Here is a 19637-nt window from a genome sequence, read left to right on the forward strand (position 1 = left end):
CTTGGTAAAGTGTATTTTTTTATTTTGTGACACAAGAGGTATAGTGAGAAATACAAAATAAATTCCGCTGCCCGTTTGGTGTTTTAGAAAGGCAGCAAGAGGTGAGTAAATTCAGTACCAGAGATGAGCACGTTGAGTTCAGACTGGAGACAGGCATACTCTATTCACCTATTAACTACAGTGCTCCTCCCACAGTGAGGCCCCAGACTGGCATAAATCATAGGAAAGAATAAAAAGCGTCTATGAGTAGGTGTGTCGTAAAGTCAAAGGTCTCTTCCTGGTTAAATACAGAGCCAGAGACACAATTTGGCACAAACTCATCTTATGGCAACTTAATTAGACATCTGACTTTGTTCCTCTGTACTTAGAAGCTGGTCAAAGCTTTTAACTGACAGACAGAGCTGCAGCACAGGAAAGCAGCCTGAGGCACATCAGGGTATTGAGTTGGATGAAGAGTGAACAAGTGCCAGGTCTGTGGTAGGGTAGGTTGCGTGGGACCCAGCACCAGCCCTCTGCCATCTCCTTTCCCCCATGTTGCAGCCTGGCAGCCCTGGAGAGGATCCCTGACACCATTCAGTCGCTCTTGCCTGCAACCTGCCTGCAGGCTCCAGCTTCATCACAGCGGTGCCACTGCTGCTGCACCCACCTTGCCGGCTGCAGCAGGTCCCCTTGGCAGGTACCAGCCCAGCCGCTGCTGCCAGCCTCATGTTCCCTTGCAGCAGTGTGGGGACTGACAGCAAACACAGCCCATCATAAGTGCTGCAAGGAATTTATTTACCAAGGATCCATATCCCACTACCTATAACTGCTGGTTATGAGCAAGGATATATGGGCAGAAAAAAACAGAATTTTTTTTAGCTCCATTGAAACAAACAGAAGGAATAAATGCTTTGCCAGAACTCCTTCTCAACAAATAAAAAGGAAAAAGTAAGAAGAGAAATCAAGGACCTAAGGAGACCTGGGTAGAGGGAGGGTACAAAAATTTGGTTGTCTGCACCGCTCCTATGAAGAATAATTAAATCTGCAACAAACAACCTTCATGCTGAAAAAGAGGAGGTGAATCTCCAACTGATGTTGTCAGCAAGAAGACCAATCTGCCTGCAAAATTGGAGACCTCTGTCATTTTTGCTAAAAAAGAACTGCAGCGTGTGCTAGATATAGATATGGCTTGTGACACATGGAGCTATGCTAACAAGTCCTCCGTTGCACTTAGGGTTCCAGTATTTGTTCGAATTTGGTGGTGTTCCAATTTCAGATGAAAACCCAAGCACTGACGGCAGACTCCAAAGCAGCTGAAAATTTGCAGCCAGCTTTAATAACACATAATGAAACCGTTCTCAAGCTACACGGCGAAGAGACAGCATACTATGCACCGTACTTTACAAGATCTTCTTTGCTTAGTAATAGTCTTTATAGGAAGATTTAAAATACAATCAATTCCTTCTGCTTAGAGTGCAGAACCTCTGCAAGCATTGCAGGGATCTCTTCTTCGTGGAAGTGAAGTTGAATTTAAGGAATCAAATGATGTGTGACATTTTCACCAAAGAGAGAAAACAACTTTGGAGTGCAGAGGCTTCCTACATTCAAAGCGGGAAGCAAAATCTTGTGTCCCTGCAACTTTTACTTCCTATATCTGTACATAAACAATGATTCAATGACATCCCTGAGGAAGCAGGCACTGAAGGAAGAGATCTCTGAGCGAAGAAGGAAGCAGTGCAATGAAGTTTCCACTTAATTATCCTCTCTGCTGGAGTGTCCCACATAACTCAGCCAAAGAAGTTCCTCCACCTTGAATGACTTTCCTCTACCAGCAACATCAAAAATTGCTAATAGGCAGAAAAACATCTGTATGTGTAAGAAAGATGTAAAATTTAGTGGAGAAAGCTCCTGAGCATTATCATGAGTGAGATTGTTGCCAACAACGAATTTATAGAAATACCAAAATAAGAAATGAAGAGGCAATATCTAGAAGGATCTTGATTCCTCAAAAAAGAATTGTGACATTTGGTTTCTAAATATTATTTCTTCACTATCTTCCCTCTCCTCTCTTCTAATTCTTATCTGAGCCTTGCTGAATGCAAGACAACTACAGATCATAAAAATTGTGATTTATTACAGGACCTACTTGTTGGAAGCATTATTTGTGCTTTTAAGTCAGAGACACAATTCTTTTTTTCTCATGCAGATGAGACTTAGTTCAGCAAAGAAATTTGTATATACAGTAGTCCAACAACTTTACTGGAAGAGAGGGTTATTTATAAATGGGTCAATTTTTTTAGAATGGAGTTCTTTCATCTGTAGGGAAACGCTTTCCTCTAGTATCTACCTGAAAAATAAATTTAGAGATATCGCTCCTAAGACTTTCACAGATATACTTTTATTTACCAGCTGCAAGCATGAAGGCACTTTTGGCTGTTACAAACACTGATGTAAGTAACCTAAGTGTATATAAGGGATCTCTTTCTCTGTGGCATTAACCTCTCTTTGTCCCATGGGGGTGTGAGGGTTCCGAAAGGGCTCAGAACTGGGTCCTGAACCCCTGCCTTCCCTTCCAGGTGTAAAATTGCCCAAGGGCCTCCACTTCAGCCCCTGTTATTAGGTGCGTGTTGGAGAACTGCCAGAAACAAACTGCAGCAAGGCTGTTTGTTTGCAGGTCCAACAGGAGCTCAGCACCGACCTCATGAACCAAAAGATGTGATGAGCTCAGGGGCGGGAGCCTGGGCCCCGCAGCAATCATCTCCAGCTGCTGTTATTCCTGTGGTCCTAGGACTAAAGTCTGCATTTCTTTATGTGGGTGGAAGTGCAACAGCTCAATCTGAAGAGATGTTTCCAATCCAGGAATATATTGGTGCTTAATAACCACAGCAATGAAGGGAGAAATTAGAAAGAGATTTGAAACTGGGCATTACAGATTCCAGGTGAGCGCTCTGAGAAGGATAAAAAACATGGGCAAAAATGTGACTTTTTCTTATGTGTGGGACAAATGAGTCTTGAGAATACTTACTGAGTAAATCCTTGTGGGACATATCAAGAGTATCTGTCCCAATTCATAAGTATATGCGAGGTGTAAAGTGCTTTTTCTGCCAAGTCTTTCGCTGTTTCACATGCACCCTGGAGCAAAAATGCAGATGCAAAAAGCCATTGGTCACCTTCAAGTCTAAGTAGGAAATAAACAAGATTTTTTTAAAGATCTCAAATGCACCTAAAATCAGATTTAAATTTCCTAAGTGGGAATTAGGCAAGCAAACCAATGTGCAGACATACATCTAAACAGTTAAAGCAGAGGAACTCCTCCTTTTAATACAGTACATGCTCGACGAAGTTGCCAAAACGAGACCTGGCATAATTCCTTTAAAATGTTGCTAACAGGAGGGACCAAGAGTCCTCAGAGCGCAGCTAGCGATAGTGCAGCCCCTCCTGGGATGTCCTGCTAATGTGACTCGGTTTGTTCTGAAGGTGCTGGTAGGAGAGTAAGGGACACAAACCCTCACTGTGAAATAGGTGAGGATGTGAATGCACACGTCCTGCCATGACAACTGTGTCCGGGCTCTTCTGCAGAAGTAACACCAAGCAACTGACTCTCCATGAACTTACGTTTAGCATATGGGGTAGCTGCTAGCTTTCCTTAGGCTTCCCCAGCTTAGGGCCCACAGCATTACCTGGAACTCCAGGAGGGACATTAGTTGATGCCACCTTCACTGTGCAGTGGGGATATAAGTCTACATGGAGAAAAGATAAAGGGTACAGAGCTTTATTATTTTCAAGCACGTCACTAACATTACTCTGTTATATTTTCTGATCTCTGAGTGACATCCAGCAGCTTGGATCAGTTTTACTCCTTCCGAGTAAATAGAATAGAAAAAATAATTTCTATGGTGCTACTGTGTATTTGCGCTGATGCTAGTGGCTGAAAATCAAGCTCTAGGGCTCAAGAGTGTGTTTACTTCCATGTCTCAGTAATACCTAGTAGTCTTGAATAGCTGCAGGTTGCAGGAATGCCACATGTGTTCTGTTCTTCTGAATGGGCAATCCATTAAAAACCCTGTCAAGACACAATCACAGCCTGGCAGCAGTGAAACGGCTAAGAAATGGTAGCCACAACCATGTGCTTTATATTTATGAATGTGAAGCCTACTAAAGAAAAGAAATGTGAGTTTCTAAGATTAATGAAGTTTCCAAGTTCCCATGAGCTCCACAGGTAGAATAGATCTTGCTATTGAATCACAACAAAGTTTTAATTGACTAAATTTACTGATACATTTTATTGAAAATGCCAATAACTTTGGAACAAAGCGCTACATGGAGCAGGCTGGGGAGGAAGATAAGCCTTTGCCACCTATTCATTATTTATCTTTTTTATTATTTCTAAACTAAATATGGTGCTATAATGGATCTTGATTATCATCGTGCCTTCCATATTCTGTTTACATTAAAAATTAAAAAAGAAATCAATATAAAAGTATTTCAAATACAGTGCACTGGAAGAAAAAATAAAAACCCCTTTGTGAAGAAATTATGTTCTTCCTGCAGAAGTGACTTTGCATGCTATGAATAGCAGTCTTTCAGTAAGCCACCTAACAGAATTTGATAGAATTATAATTTATGATGTATTAGTTGGACAAAGCAATATTAATATTTTATCCCAGGAAGAGTTGCATCAAGATTAGCAAGGTAGCATATTTCAACTTTTATTTTCCTCCATTTTTAGTGCCAGGAACAGAAGTCTTGTTTATATTGTCAATTGGAGAACAGCTCCTACCTAGTGAGTTTTCACGATATACTTCATTTCTTGGGAGAGTTTAAACTGATCCACTTTGGAACATATTTGTTAACTATGCTTTCTTAGAGAAAATATTTACTATTACATCGTTATCTGAAATAGCAGTTCCACTTGTATAATGCAAGGATTCTGCTTATAAACACAAGGATTCTGCTTACAACCTTCTAGCAGTTTTACAAGAGATCATTTTTGAAAGTGTATTTAAGTTTTCTAGTAAATTTCCACTTACCATAGTTGACTGAGAAAAATAACCACACCGTTACTAATATTTATTTAACAAATCATACACCACATTAAATGTCACTTTTTAAGTTGCAAAATGTAGATCATACAGATCATCATATGTACATCACAATTTTTTTACCCAGTATTGGAAAATGTCTTACTTTCTTCTTGGTTTAAAAACAACTCAGCCTATATTTCTTTTCCTTTAAATCACCAAAATCCATTAATTTCAGCATGCCATTAATTAAAAAAAAAACAAACAACCCCAACCAGATTTCTTTACACATACATAGCTCTGATAAAACAGATGATATGTAAAGAGTCTAACAGAATACTTTAAAACAGGTTGCCATTATTCTTAAGTCCTGATAATGAAATAAGCATCGTTCAAGTACATCTACAATGTATGAGAACCTGTTTATATTCTTGAAATAGCCTGTGAAAAGCTTGTTTGCAATTAAGTGCATTGATGGTGTTAGTAGGACACAAGCTTTTTTCAAAGGGAATATATCCCAGGCACAGATGTATTTTCCTTTTGCTGTGGCTGTGAATGGAACTTAAGTATTCAGCCTTACCTACCCTGCGTACTCAAAAATATAGAGCCAGACCCTGTGAGTATCATAAGAAAGGACTAAAAATATATTTCAAAGACCCACACACATTTTAAGATTTTGTATTTGCCTTTTGGGTTTTGACCTTTTAGAATTTACAAGGTTTTCACTGTACTTCTGAGGACAGAAAACTTACTAAAGCTAAAAAGGACTTATAATCACATGACTGCAGGAGCTCTGGATTTTAGAAATACACCAAATATCTTTACCTTACAGTAGAATTGGATTGATGGCAATACTATCAGGACAGCAGAGAATATAAATAGAGATATAAATACAGGGAATGACCTGACTTCCTTTTTAGCTCTTTTCTATTTTAAAGCCTTAATATATTAAATCAGAGAGCTACTAAACCCAGGTGGATCTTCATGCCCTGCCATGGATACATTTGTTTTCACTGAGCCTTACTTCAGTTATGTCCTAAAAATTTAAGGTTATACAGTTCTGGCATAATAATAAAATCTTAATTATACTGTTAGCAGTTTGGCTGCATTATTTGTTTCTCCTTCCACTAAAACCTGAAACAGAGCAACTAATCAATCAAAACCAAAAGCAAAAAATCACAGATGAGTAAAGCCAGCTGTCTTCAATTTGCCCATTGCAGTGTGAAATTGAACAAATTCAGCTTTTTTGAAGGGGAGCTGTGTTCTGTGGAAAAAACATTGTATTAACATATTAAGTGTTTAGGAGTCACACAGAGAAGAGAGTCTGTCTTTTTCTCCTGTGGTATCAAAGGTGCCCATCATGTTTACAAACACCGGTGGTGCACAGCCACTTTCTGTAACTGATGAATTGATGAAAACACCTGACAGCATTTAAGGTCCAGGGCATGATTTTCTTTAAAGTGCATCATGAAGGTACTCCATTTCTTTTGTGGTTTGTCACCCATCGAGTTTTAAAAGGGCATGGGTTGTTCTTCCTTTCATGTAGCTCTCTCATGGTCTAAGGCTTTTGCCTCTGGAAATTTACCTACCTTCTGATGGCTGATTTTTCTCTCACATCTGTAGGAATCAATTAACCCCTACAGATTTTACATCAGTGTTTGCAGGGTAGATGAGAAAGAGCAGTCAAGTGCTAAGTTTTACATCCCTTGTGTGTCACTCGTCTTCTAATCTAGTTCAGACAAACGAACTGAGATCATTTAACTAGGAGTTACTGCTGCTGCATGAAATAAAATCTGCTCCCCCACTTCTGCTTTTCCTTCTTTCAAACAGCCATACCTTTCTCCTTTTTTGGAGTATATGCTATAAAATCAGCACAAATGTTCAAACAATTTCACTTCTTCTCAACCCGGTTGTTAACATGTCCTGCCCTGCTCTGCCTAGGGCTCAGGGTCAGCAAAATTTCCCTAGGCCAAGTAAAGGGAGTTACAGTTCCCCCTACACGAGCTATAGTGGGAGCAGGAGATGGAAAAAAGAGAGCGCAGACATGCCTAGCCAAGCTCCTGGCCTCATTTCCAGGATGACCTGACTCGAATGCTTTGCTTGTTTCCAACTCGAGGTAGGAGAAATCAGCTTATGCCATGCATTTAATCTTTGTATTCTTCAGTCAATGGGATGGAAGATAGAGGTAGACAGAGGATTTATGCTTCATTCAAGCATTGCCTTTAGCCTTTGGTTTGCAGACAGCTGAAAGTCTAGGAAAATGACTGGTCCATTGATCAGACATCAGTGGGAATGAAAGGCCATATTTACCTAATAAACTGCATTGAGGAGAAATGAATAGTGACTTCTCCAAACCCTCAATTTATATATTTCATGTAGAGGAAATATTATGGCCCTTAGAATGTATTTATCTAGAGATAGCTAAATATCTTTTATATGCTATTGCTTTCTTCTATTTTGCACAATAATTTCATTCAATTCTTTGTAGTCTAAACTAATTTCCTCCACCACAGCATTTTATTATTTGCTGATTGTCCCTAGGTAGCTTAATTACTGGTAAGAGGATAATGAAGTAAACCTGGAGCCAATATTTAAGTAGAGTGGAGCTACTCAAGTGTAATGAGCATTTTAAATTTGCCTTTTAGTACTTTATAAAGACCTATAACAAAATACCACCTTCCCTCCTGCCTTGCCTATTAAAAGGCTGTCAGGAGTTGGTTCACTGCAATTAACACTGAAGGGCAATGTGCCTGCTAGGAGGGGGTGCTCTCTGCTGGGCAGGCTCTTCTGGGGCTCCGTTTGCTCTCATAGCATCTTCACTAAAACAGAAAAAAAAGAACACTGGGGTCTTAAAAGGTCTCCTGGTGTTTCTTCTTTACCTCAAGGAGACCATTATGAGTTAGTGTTGATGTCCTCACACATTCTAGCAAAGTTCATTATTTTCCATCTACTTAAATACTTCCCATAATTTCAATTACATCAGCTGGACTTCACTCTTAAATGTTTTGCTTTTCCTCCTTCTTTTGCAGCAGGCTTCAAACCAGAGCGGACTTCATTTCTAGTGACAAGAAAACTCCCTGTACTCTCTCACACATGATCTGTGTGATGTCCATCCAAGTAAGCAGGAATGGCACTGGCACACTCTTGTTCATGGCTGGATCGAGGGTGCCTCTTTGATGTGCACCCAGGATGCTCCTAGGCAGTGCCTGCGCTGGGGTCAGGAGGGACTATATCTCCCCTGTTTGGGCATAAAAGGGAGGGAGGAGAGGATTTAGCTCTGTGCATTTAGCCATGCTTTGCCTCTTACCCTCCGATTCAGAAAATGAGTCCTGCCCTGTTTCATTGACTGGCATAGATATAGCCCAAAGGACTAAACTGAAACTTGAGTGATAGCTCCTCTTCTGCAATTTCTTTTCTTCGTGATTTGCATGGAGTGACTTAATCAGCTAGGGCCCAGTAGATGACAGCAAATGGTGCTTCATTTCCAGCTGATCACATGCTGTATAATATACATAAAAAAGGCTGAAGCCTCAAACCATACTTATTGGTCTGAGCCTCACGGACCCCTCATGGGATCTATAAAGAAGTGATGCCTTCAGCCACATTTCTTGAGTGTTTGAAGTGTTATCATTTTACAGCTAGGGGACTTGGAATGTGAAAGGTGCTCTCTAAGCTATTACTTATGGGCAGTCTTGTATGAACTGAATTTGCAATCTGTTCTTTTAAACCATCAAATTCATTTTGATGCAATTTAGAAATTATGTAGTATTTCAGTCATAAAGGATTTTATTTTAATAAAAGTAATAAGGGAGCTTCAAGGGTTGTGATTATTACTGGATAACCACATCCTTGGAGAATTAGAACCATTTAGCTACTCTTTCTGTCCAATTAAAATATGACACCATGGGATTAAATGTTAGGACATATACCACGAGTAATGATTTCATGCCTTATTAGGTGCAAATAAATGTTAACAGGACAAGAAAGATAACAGGCCAAATTAACTCTTGGGGCAAGTGGGACAAGGCTCTGTTGAATTCTGCACACTTTCTGTGCCCGAAATGCCATGACTGGATTCAGCCAAGTATGCCTTTATGGCTGTGATATTTATGGTGCATACTGACTCCGTTGTAGATGTATATTGCACTGTAATTCAAGAAGACTCAGCTCACAGACTGAAGATCCATCCGATGCTGACAACAACGATCTTGCTCAGGCTCGTTTTTACAGGAGTTGCCTGAGCAATGTAGACAGGGGCTAATGGTCCCTTTGCTGTGGATATGAAGCACCGCATCAGGGACATCTAGCACACATGTCTCTTAATGGCCCAGTGGCAATGGGTTAAATCCACTATGATTAGCACTGTAGCATTTCATTTTAGTCACCTTGCTTTCCAACGGCATTCAGTCTTCAGTCGGACTCCTTTCTGAGGAAATGGAAGAGCTAAAACTGCACCAAGTATCACTGAGCGACAAACCACCTAAATTACCTGGTAGTAAAGGATGAGGAGAGGAATTGGGATTCATTCTGACCCTGCTGAGGGGGTTCAGCTCCAAAGTCTGGTCTGGGGAGACACAATGAGCCATCAGCAGTCAGGAACTCGCCCTTAAAATCTGCAGTTGCCTGAACCTCACAAGAATGGCCATGGCTACAGGGCTGCACTCTTCTCCTCTCCCCTTCAACCAGTAGCACAGTGAATATCCCCACAAGGGAAGGGTAACAGAGATTGTCCTCTTTTTTCCAAAAGGATTTAAACTCACAAAGGACGCCAAATGTTTCTTGGTCTATTCTGTGAATGAGTTTATTTCAAACCCTTCTGTTGACAGTTATATTTTACGTAGAAGGAGTAAATAATTGCTGATGAAGAGCACAGAGAGAGACCAGCTCTCTAGCCCTTCTCTTCGGACAAGTTAATACTTCTTGCATCTTTCACAGATTTCTCAGATCCCCTTCAGCTCAATAGAATTACGCATATGCTTAAAGGCAAGCATGCAATTAAGCTGATTACTTCATTTAGAGACAGATTTATATAACTGTCCTTTATCTGAACTAAGTTTTGCACACCTTTGAATAAGAAACTATTATCATGGTCTTCATATTACCTTTCCCTAAAGTAGGATCAATTCTAAAGCTTGGAATTGATATGTCATGTCACATATGCTCAAATTGTTTAATGCTACTCCCTAGGTTATATGTGTGACAAATCAGCTGGAGGCAATTTGCTAAGCAGCTTCGCTTTCCTTCAAACCTACTTAAACCTTTTGGCCTCTCTCAAAGAAGGTGAAAATGGTGACCAATCCACATTATTTTTGAAAATTGGTGCAGCTGGGAAAAGAGAGGATAAGTAAAGGCTAACAATCAAATCTCTCAAATGTAGCCCACAGTGTATCTACTGGACAACAGTCCTTGTTTATGTCAAAAAGATACTGAATTTAAAATATAAATCTCTGTAAATGAGAAAAGGTTGCTATTTAAAAATAAAATAACCTTTTTGATTCTGCTATTTAATGAAAGAAGATGCCTTACGATTTATGTCTCACTCTAGTCACATTTCTAACTCTTCATTTTTATTAAGTAGTTACGAATTTCACTATATACCAACTCAAAGGGCATACTTATGCTGATCATGTTGGGCAAAATCCTGCAGATTTTCCTCAAGTGACTGTTGTGACATTTTGTAGTTCAGATGGGTCACAACTGTGGGCTCAAAGCAAGTTGTGAAAGACTTGAAGTAGTTTTCACTACTTCACAAATCAATGCTGTCAAGAGCAAATCTTGACCTTTATGCAGTTTTAATTAATTTGATAAAAACCTTTGGCATGGCAAGGTAATTTAGAGACGTATGGAAAAGACTTGGCTGTCTAAGTAGTTTCTGTCAATTTTGACAAGCACTTCCCTGTAGCAGTCAGAAGGGTCTTAAGTCCTATCCTGTTTATTCTGTTTCAGTCACCAAAGCCAGGTAAGGTGAGCTGCAACCTAAAGACTAGCATCACAATTTGCTTTCAGACTGCCTGAAAATGATTTAACTTTTAGCAGACTACATATGAGGTCTAAGGTTAACGAATGGATTTGCTGGAACTCTGCTGTGCTAGCGACTTTGTACTGGTAGTGTACTGCAGTAAGAATTTTTGGTGCTTGGAGGACTCATCTTCTGCTTCTGCAAACCTACTTGGACTGACTTGAAATCTAAGAAAAATTAAAAAAAATGTGCTAAGCAACTCCCTTCAAGATACAGCTATCCATAGAAATGAACTTGTAACATACGTTTGCATAACCTCAAGGTGTTTTGAATAATATGTTAACATTTCCGGTAAGCTTTCATACCTATAAAGTTAGCATTGTCTCTGGCTGATTTACGAAGTGCATCAGTGAGATATCTCAGTCAGATTACCTGATCGAGTGTCATGTTTCACTTTCATATCACACACTGACCTAAATGGTACAACCAGCTCACAAGTGGTAATATCTTATAGCGTGCTCACTATCTGTCCTGTGGCATTAATATTAGTGACACGGGTGTGATGGGCCTGCTCTGTGATTTGGACACAAAAGACATGAATATCGGCTTCATGTATTATGGCTAAAATTTCTGCGCTCTAAAAGCCATATTTGTTCTGCTTTAAAAAATGTCTTTAATGTGGATATGACTAAGTAGAATTCAGAACAGAAATGTTGTTTTGTATATTGCTGGTATGCATTGTCTTTACAATGGGCATGATATGGATGGATAGAAGTGTTGTCTGCAAAGAACACAGAGCTGAATGAAAGAGAAAGCATCACTACCCACATATAGAACAGGACACAGTTAAGTTCCAGTTGGAAAAGTTAATAATGATTTAATGTTGTTACCTGCTCAGGTTTAACACAGGGATTTATAAGGAGTAGGATCTTAGCTAGCATTTGACAACTAATAATCCAAATTCCAGACCTATGAACACAGGTCATGCCATCACATTTGTTATGAGGGCAGTGAATGCCTGAGGAGACATGGACTTCATTCTTAGTGCAAAGGCATGTCTGAGCATGGGATTATTCAAGAATATCTATTCCACTTTGAATTTGCATTTCACCATCCTGAAATGTCAGGTGTTGACATGCCCTAATTTAAGGAACGACAAGTAAAGACCGGTGTTCTTTATAATGGGACCATTCAGTGAACAACATCAAGAACCTGAAGGTCCAGGACACCTAATTTGGCACACATTCTGAGACCTGAGTTTCACTTGGAAACTTACAGAGGAGCTATTTTAGAGGTTTGGGTTGTTTTTTTTTTTATTACACTGTGGAATCACTGAAATCTCCTTGGTTGCTTATAGCAATATAACCATCTAAGAAAAGCAAGGTTAGATTTTAGTGTGAGATTGCATATCTCCAGATCAAGAGATCCTAAGCACAGTACTTTGAGAAGTTTGATTGCATGTTATTTTGTACTAGGCTCAAAGATACACACCACAGCAGCTGTGGTGGCATTGGTCATGGGCACAGGCTGTGGCTTCTGTCACTCATCTCAGAGCTCTGTGCTCCAGGTATACAGAAGCAGAAGCCATTCTTCAGTTTGGAAAGCTTTTATCTGACATCTTCAGGCAATGAAAGAGGCCACCTGGGTGGCTTTTTTTTAGGTTCTTTAGCGAGAGAAAGGAATTTGTATGTAGAAATCTGCTCAAAGCAATCTTTAAAGTTACTTAGAAACTGTTGTTTAAATTAAACCCTCATATTTTAAAGTACCAAGGGCTCATGGCTATTAAGAACTTTAAGGCAGGAAAATCTGCTTTCCTGTGTTCCCTGGCACATCTCTGACTTGCATGGGAATGTGTATGTGTGCTCATCTAGGAGCAAAATCCAGTGTGAAAACTGGCAGTCTCAGAAAAGGCTAGAATATCTCCTGAAAAGAGCTTTTGAACCCAATGTAGCTGCCTTGAAAGGAAGAAACCCAGCATGTAATTTTAAAAAGGATTTTACTTTAGAGCTCGAGCCTTAAACTCAATTGCAGAATTAAAATGGGAGAAAGGCACTGATTCTGTGCTAATATATAACTATATGAGGCTGCCGTGATCCCACTGCAGTCTGTGGAGTGACATGTGTAAGACTAATAAGCCACATGAAAGTTTAATACCTATCAGAATGCAGTCTTTGGTGAGGCTTCTTGACACTACCACAATACTAATATGAAGTAAGGACATAATTGACTCTAGGAATGCATATGAAAGACAGAATCAGATGTATTGGATAATACCCTGACTCTGCTCAAATCAATGAGAACTTCTCTCTTAAACTTCAATGTGTCCAGGATTTCATCCATTATATTCATCAACAATACAATGCAATTATTTCTTTCTGATTTACATTCTTTTGCATTAAAATTCCTCATCTATAATAGCATTTTATAGCTGACTTAGAAATATTGCAACTTATGATTTTTCAACAATGGACTACTCTTATAAATATTATGAGTACTGCTACTTTAAAGCATGAAGGCATTTTAATTGGATTGCGTAAATAAAGTACACAGCACAGCTTCCAAGATGAGAAGAATGAATATGGAATGGTAATCCTTTATGTAATCATACACATGATGATAGATTATATCTGGGTTTCTGGGAAGACAAAGGCTGTCGTATACAGCTACTGGAGCTGAACAACACATACTTTTCCCAGCCCTGCAATTTGTTTGATTTTTAGCAAAACACAGTGCAAAATGAGAGTCAAAATCTCAACAATTCTCATGAATAAAGAATTTGAAAAAAAATTACTTGGGCCTGCCAAAACTTTTTTTTTTTTAAACAGTAATTCAAAATTCTTATAACTGCAAAACTAGCTGAAATGTTGAAATTAAAAAGCATGTTGATCTAAGCACACCATATTTCTCTAAATGTCAAACTTTGAAATTTCATAAGTTTCCTTAAAATAAGGAAGAAATTCAGCAAACTCCTCAAAAATATTCTCTCTGAAAAATTAGGCAATAAGAAAAAGTGACCAAAGACTTAATAAGTATGTCTAAGGGGCTCCTTGGCAAAAGTACTTAAAAATGAAATAAAATGCAAGACTTTTGACACTTTCTCACATAATATCCTCATTGAAAAGCTGATGAAGTACAAACTAGGTAAATGAAGTACAAACCAGGTAAGTGGACAGGGAGGTGGACTGAAAACTGGCTGAACAGACAGCCCAGAGGGTTGTGATCAGCAGCGTGACATCCAGCTGGAGGCCAGCCACTAGTCGTGAGCTCCAGGGGTCAGTACTGCAGCTAATACTATTTAGCATCTTCATTAATGACATGGGCACTGGGACAGAATGCACCATCAGCAAGTTTGCTAATGATACAAAACAGGGAGGAGTAGCTGATACACTACTTGGATAAGCTGCCATTCAGAGGGACCTTGACAAGCTGGAGAAATGGGCAGAGAGGAACCTCACGAACCTCAACAGGGGAGGAATAACCCCAAGCACCAGTCTACACTGGGGCTGGAAAGCAGCTTGACAGAGAAAGACCTAGGTGTCGTGGTGGGCAAAAAGTTGATTATGAACCAGCAGTGCTCCTTTGCAGCAAAGGCAGTCAACTGCATCTTGGGCTGTGTTAGGAGGAGAGTTGCCAGCAAGCTGAAGGAGGTGACAATACTCCTCTACTCCGCACTGGTGAGGGATAGCAATTCGCTGGTTGCTCCACAACCTGGGATGTGGAGCTTTGGGCTAACCAGTAAAAGAAAGACGTAGACTTGCTGAAGTGAGTCCAGTGAAGGGCCACGAAGATGGTTAAAGGAGTGAAGCATCTTTAATACAAGGAGAGCCTGAGAGAGCTGGGACTCTTCAGCCTTGAGACAAGAAGGCTCAGAGGGACCTTGTCAATGTATATAAATACCTGAAAGGAAGAGTAAAGAAAAGGGAGCCAGGCTTTTGTCAGTGCTGTCCAGTGACAGGATAAGAGGCAAAGGGCATAAATTGAAATACAGAAAATTCTGTTTAAACATAAGAAAGCACCTTTTTACTGTAAGAGTGGTTGAACAGGTTGCCCTGTCCTTGGAGATATTCAAAACATGAGTCGATACGGTTCTGTGCAACCAGTTCTCACTGACCCTATCTTGAGCCAGGGGTTGCACCAGAGGATCCCCAGAGGTGCCCTCCCTCCTCAGCTGTTGTGTCATGCTGTTCCATGGTTTGCTTTCAGAGCATAAGCACTACTCTTAAGAAATAGTCGTCCCATGACTGAGGTCCAAATTCATCAGCTCTCCTGGGTAAGGTAACAGAAATAGTTTCTGAGTTCACAGTGCCAGGACAGTGTCAGTGACAGTCAGCTGTGTAGGAAGAAGATCCATTTTCTGTGCATCTGAAACTGAGGCATTTTTTCTTTCAACAGCTTGAGAGCAGAGTGTTGAGACAAGCGAATACAAGGGAACACCTGCAAACACCACTGCTTATCAATGACATGGTCAGGGTGGGGCACAACTGGCAAAACTACAAAACAGAGGCAGCATCAACTTCACAACCTTAAAACCAAAAGGTTTATCAAATGTTTTCTAAACCAGTCTCAGGTAATGAAGTACAGCCAAAGGATATTCATGAGACTAGAATGGCCACATTTTTCTGTCACAGAAACACTGTTTTCTTCTGATGCTTTTGTGGGAGGCTGATGAATTTCAATGATAATGTTATCATTGGACTGGTTATCCCTGATTTTTTTACCAGAAATTGAGATTTAAATTTAGTTCATTTGTCACAGCTATATTTTATATCTTTAAGTTTTCCTCCGGTATTATGTGCTCTTTTAATGAAGTCTTATATAGACAGCCATGTCAATGAGCAAACTATGTCATTACACATCTGTATTCTTGTCTCTTACAGATACAGATACAGACCTTCATGGTCTGTATCTATGCTAAATGCCAAACCTGTGTGAAACGTCTACTCTGAGACACAAAGCTGTTACTTTTTCCAAATTTCTATTTGGAAATTTGGACTAGTTTCTGAATAAACTTTTCAGGAAAATTGGTTGGCTTCTTTGTGAGAACATGTTTCAAGTTTGATTTTTAGGCAGAACAATAGAAATCTGTGTAGCTCCATGCAGTTGTGTTTCCAAGCAACATAAAAGGAGCCTCTGGGGATTTGTCTTTATGTAAGCTCCAGTCAAAATTCATGAAATAGAGCCTTGCATGAGCTACAGTAAAACTTAAAAACTCCTTGAAAACTTCATGACTACAAGGAGAAAAAAGTTGTGTACATATATGCTAACTGGACCATTTTGTTACATTTCTACAGACATTTTGTAAACAAAAAGGAAAAATAAAAGATGTCTGCTAGAGTATTCGCAGTGAAGGGTCAGAACGTCTGATATCTCTATTCCTTCAGTGTTATTCACTAGGAGTAGCAGATACCTGGGAAGCTGAACACACAGTAAAATTCTTTATTAAAGAATGCCATTATGAATACCACAATTCTTGATAGTATCAAGATTAACTGATTCAAAGGTTTTTGTATTTGACAAGAAACAAAAGAGAGACCACTTAAGTTGGTGCCATCCTGTCAGCACAAACCGCCTTTGACTGTCAAAGATTTCTAGAGCTATTTTTTCCAATACTTGTCATAAAGTGTGACCAGAAACATTAGTTCATGTTTATATGCAGTTTACACTTGTGAACATCATAACCTTGAACTATAAATGTTGGATTTACAGTAAAGAAATGGATGTTGCAATCAAAAGAGCATGTCTTAGTTTGAAGGAAAAAAACCACAAATTAATACAGCCTGAGGGAAATAAAAAGCAAAAGGAACTATGCCTATCCCAAAGTCAGGAGGAGTTCAAAAAGGAGAGAAAGTACTAGAAGACTGAACATTTGTAATGGGATCTTTTTTGCTTCTGGCTTCCTGCAGCACTCCCTGTGCTGCTTAGACGTCAATGGTAATGTTAGATTTTGGCCTCTGCATTCAAGAGAAATCCACACGTATTTAGCCAAGCACATTTAGAATGATTTAGCTACAGTTACGAAGTCAAAATAAGAATAACAGGATATGTTGCAGAGAATAACTCTTCAGTACAATTAGGATCATGCCACCAAGTGGTAAAACAGATTTAAAAAACTGAGACCATTACTACTCCAAATTTCAGTATAAATCACCACAATATGAGATGTGAACTGTGATCTTATGCTAAACACTGTTAGCAGGGCCAAGACCACTGTCCCACTGACCAAAGTACCCAACCAAGCTATGGCTAGCCTTTAAAGGTTAACCTTCCCACTGGCCAAAGTATCAAACCAATCCAGTGGTAGCCTTTAAAGGTTTCCAGTGGTAGCCTTTAAAGGTTAAGCTTTAATTTATTTAATGTATTGTTCAGATATATTTTATTTAAATCTTTCTTTCCTGCTGAGGACCTCACACCCTCGTGAAATCTGATTTTGACTAAACAAAACTAACAGCAAAAGGCATTACTAGCACTTCTTTCTGGAAACAAACAAACAAACAAACAGAAAACCCACATGAGGACAGAAAGAGATTTTTATATTTGTATTTGTGTCATGTATGAAATTCTGTATGCAACTCTGTGGGAAACAGCCTCGAGGAGCCACAAATTCTTTATCCTATAGAGGGAAAAGATGTCCTGACGGCGAACTTCAAGCAAGCAAAGTCAGGTTGCACATTGGTAGCAAGTGGCGGTGGCTGCCTGCAACTCTTATACGCTCTTGGGTTTCACTAGATGTTCAAGGGGAACCTGTCCCTGGGCTGTCTGTGGGAGAGGAGGGGGACCAGAAGCAGTTTGTGTGAGCAGATCCATCGAGACCTGGCCCAGACTGGGAAGAACTGCAGGGAGGGCAGTGTGCTTGCTTCTGCTGAACGGGCTTGCCCTCCTCGTGGCATCATGACCTGCATTTGAACCTCTCAGAAACAGCAGCATTTGTCTTCCTCTAAATCCTCTCAGGGATGAAACATAAGAAACATTTCACTTGTCAGGACTGTTTACTACTTGTTGAAGTAAATGTAAATCTGATGTTTCTCTAAGCAGGAGCTGACGGCTTTATTTTGCAATGACGTATCCATAGATCTCTTGGCATTTCTTTTTACTATTTTGACACTAGAAGCTCTTTCCTGTGATTTAGTGTCAAAGCAATAAGGTCATCTTGAGCTGTTTAGACACTTTCTAAATAGCAGACTTAGAAATAAGAAGCAATACCACTATAAGAAACAACTGAAGTGTTTAGATATAACTCACCACTGTGACTACTTCTCTGTAGCTACAGTATCTCCAAATTATTATTTATTAAATAAATATATTGCTAGTGATCCAATGAGGATCCTATAGTGAAACTATGTATGTTATTAAGCAAGAGCTGCTGCCTCTAATGAATTTACAAGTTGAATAGGTCAAACATGTAAAATCAAAGCACACAAAGCAACAGAGAACGCAGAATGGCAATTACTGATCCTTCCTTGAGCAGTCTCTGCAGTGTTGTAATTTCAACCAAGTGACCCTCTCCTTCTCCTTGAGTGCTTGCCCTTTGGACTCCGACAACTCCGTATGGAAAGTTGCTGACCAGCCAGAAAACACCAGAAGGCTTCCACAGTCCAAAACAGTTCTGCCATTTGAAGGACTGCCCTAGTCACCCTACACAACAGTCCTGCATCTGCTGGTTGAACACTGACTTCTATTTAATGATTCTGCTTGTTTTTTTGACTGATAGTGAACTGATTCGGCTTAATTACATGGTCAATTAGCTATTAACATTTTAATTATAATAGCATTGTGAGTTTGAATTCCTATGAAATTATGCTTTAAGAGACATTTCATCACCACATTTGCTGAGGAAAGAAAGAGGAAAACTAAATCTGTAGTGGAGACTGCATTGCCTAAAAGAAAAAAAAGATATCATAAGATCATGGGTTTGCTTTCTGATTCTGCTAAATTCTCCCTTCATTGTCCTTTCCAAAGGTTATGGCTGACTAGGGCACATTGAACCTCCGGGACAACCAAGAGTAACTTCAGAGCAGCTCTGATCTGTATTTGACTGTGGAAAGGTTTGTTGTAGTTCAGCTACGGTGTTTGAGTCAATATATGTCAAAGCTGTGGGACTCCTGTTGAAAGCACAAAAGTTGTCATAGACGTTCATGTCCTGATTGATTTGAGATGTGGAGCTATTTTGAAATGATTCAGAGTGTGGTAAGGACATTGCTGAGAGTTTATGTCATTTTACTCTTAATGGACTCTGTAGAGTCTCTACAGTATGGCGTTTACATCTGGTTTGACTCAAATGGCTGTCACATTAACTGGAAAAGCAATGTAAAAAATCAGTAATTGCTACAACTTTTTATCACCACCACAAACTTTTAATGTTTACTCTCAAAACTTCCTTTCTGTGTGAAGTTTTATGCATCAGTTGATACTGGATTTTGCTTTAAATCTTGTAACGTATATCACAAGGCCTTTAGCTGAAGTGCACATTTAAGGAATGATTACAGGATACAAATGAATTTTATGACATCGGATGTGTCAGTCCCATATTTATGTGTATGCATTCTTTGCTGTTGATATTTAACCTTTACATTCATCAGCTAAGCCATTTACTTCTACAGTGGCACACTTCTGTCACCTGCAGATTCTAGTCCTCTTTTTCTGCATCCCAGTTGACAAGTGCTTTAACTCTCTGCACGTCT

Source organism: Gymnogyps californianus, chromosome 4 (assembly GCF_018139145.2).
Source record: "Gymnogyps californianus isolate 813 chromosome 4, ASM1813914v2, whole genome shotgun sequence".
Taxonomy (NCBI): domain Eukaryota; kingdom Metazoa; phylum Chordata; class Aves; order Accipitriformes; family Cathartidae; genus Gymnogyps; species Gymnogyps californianus.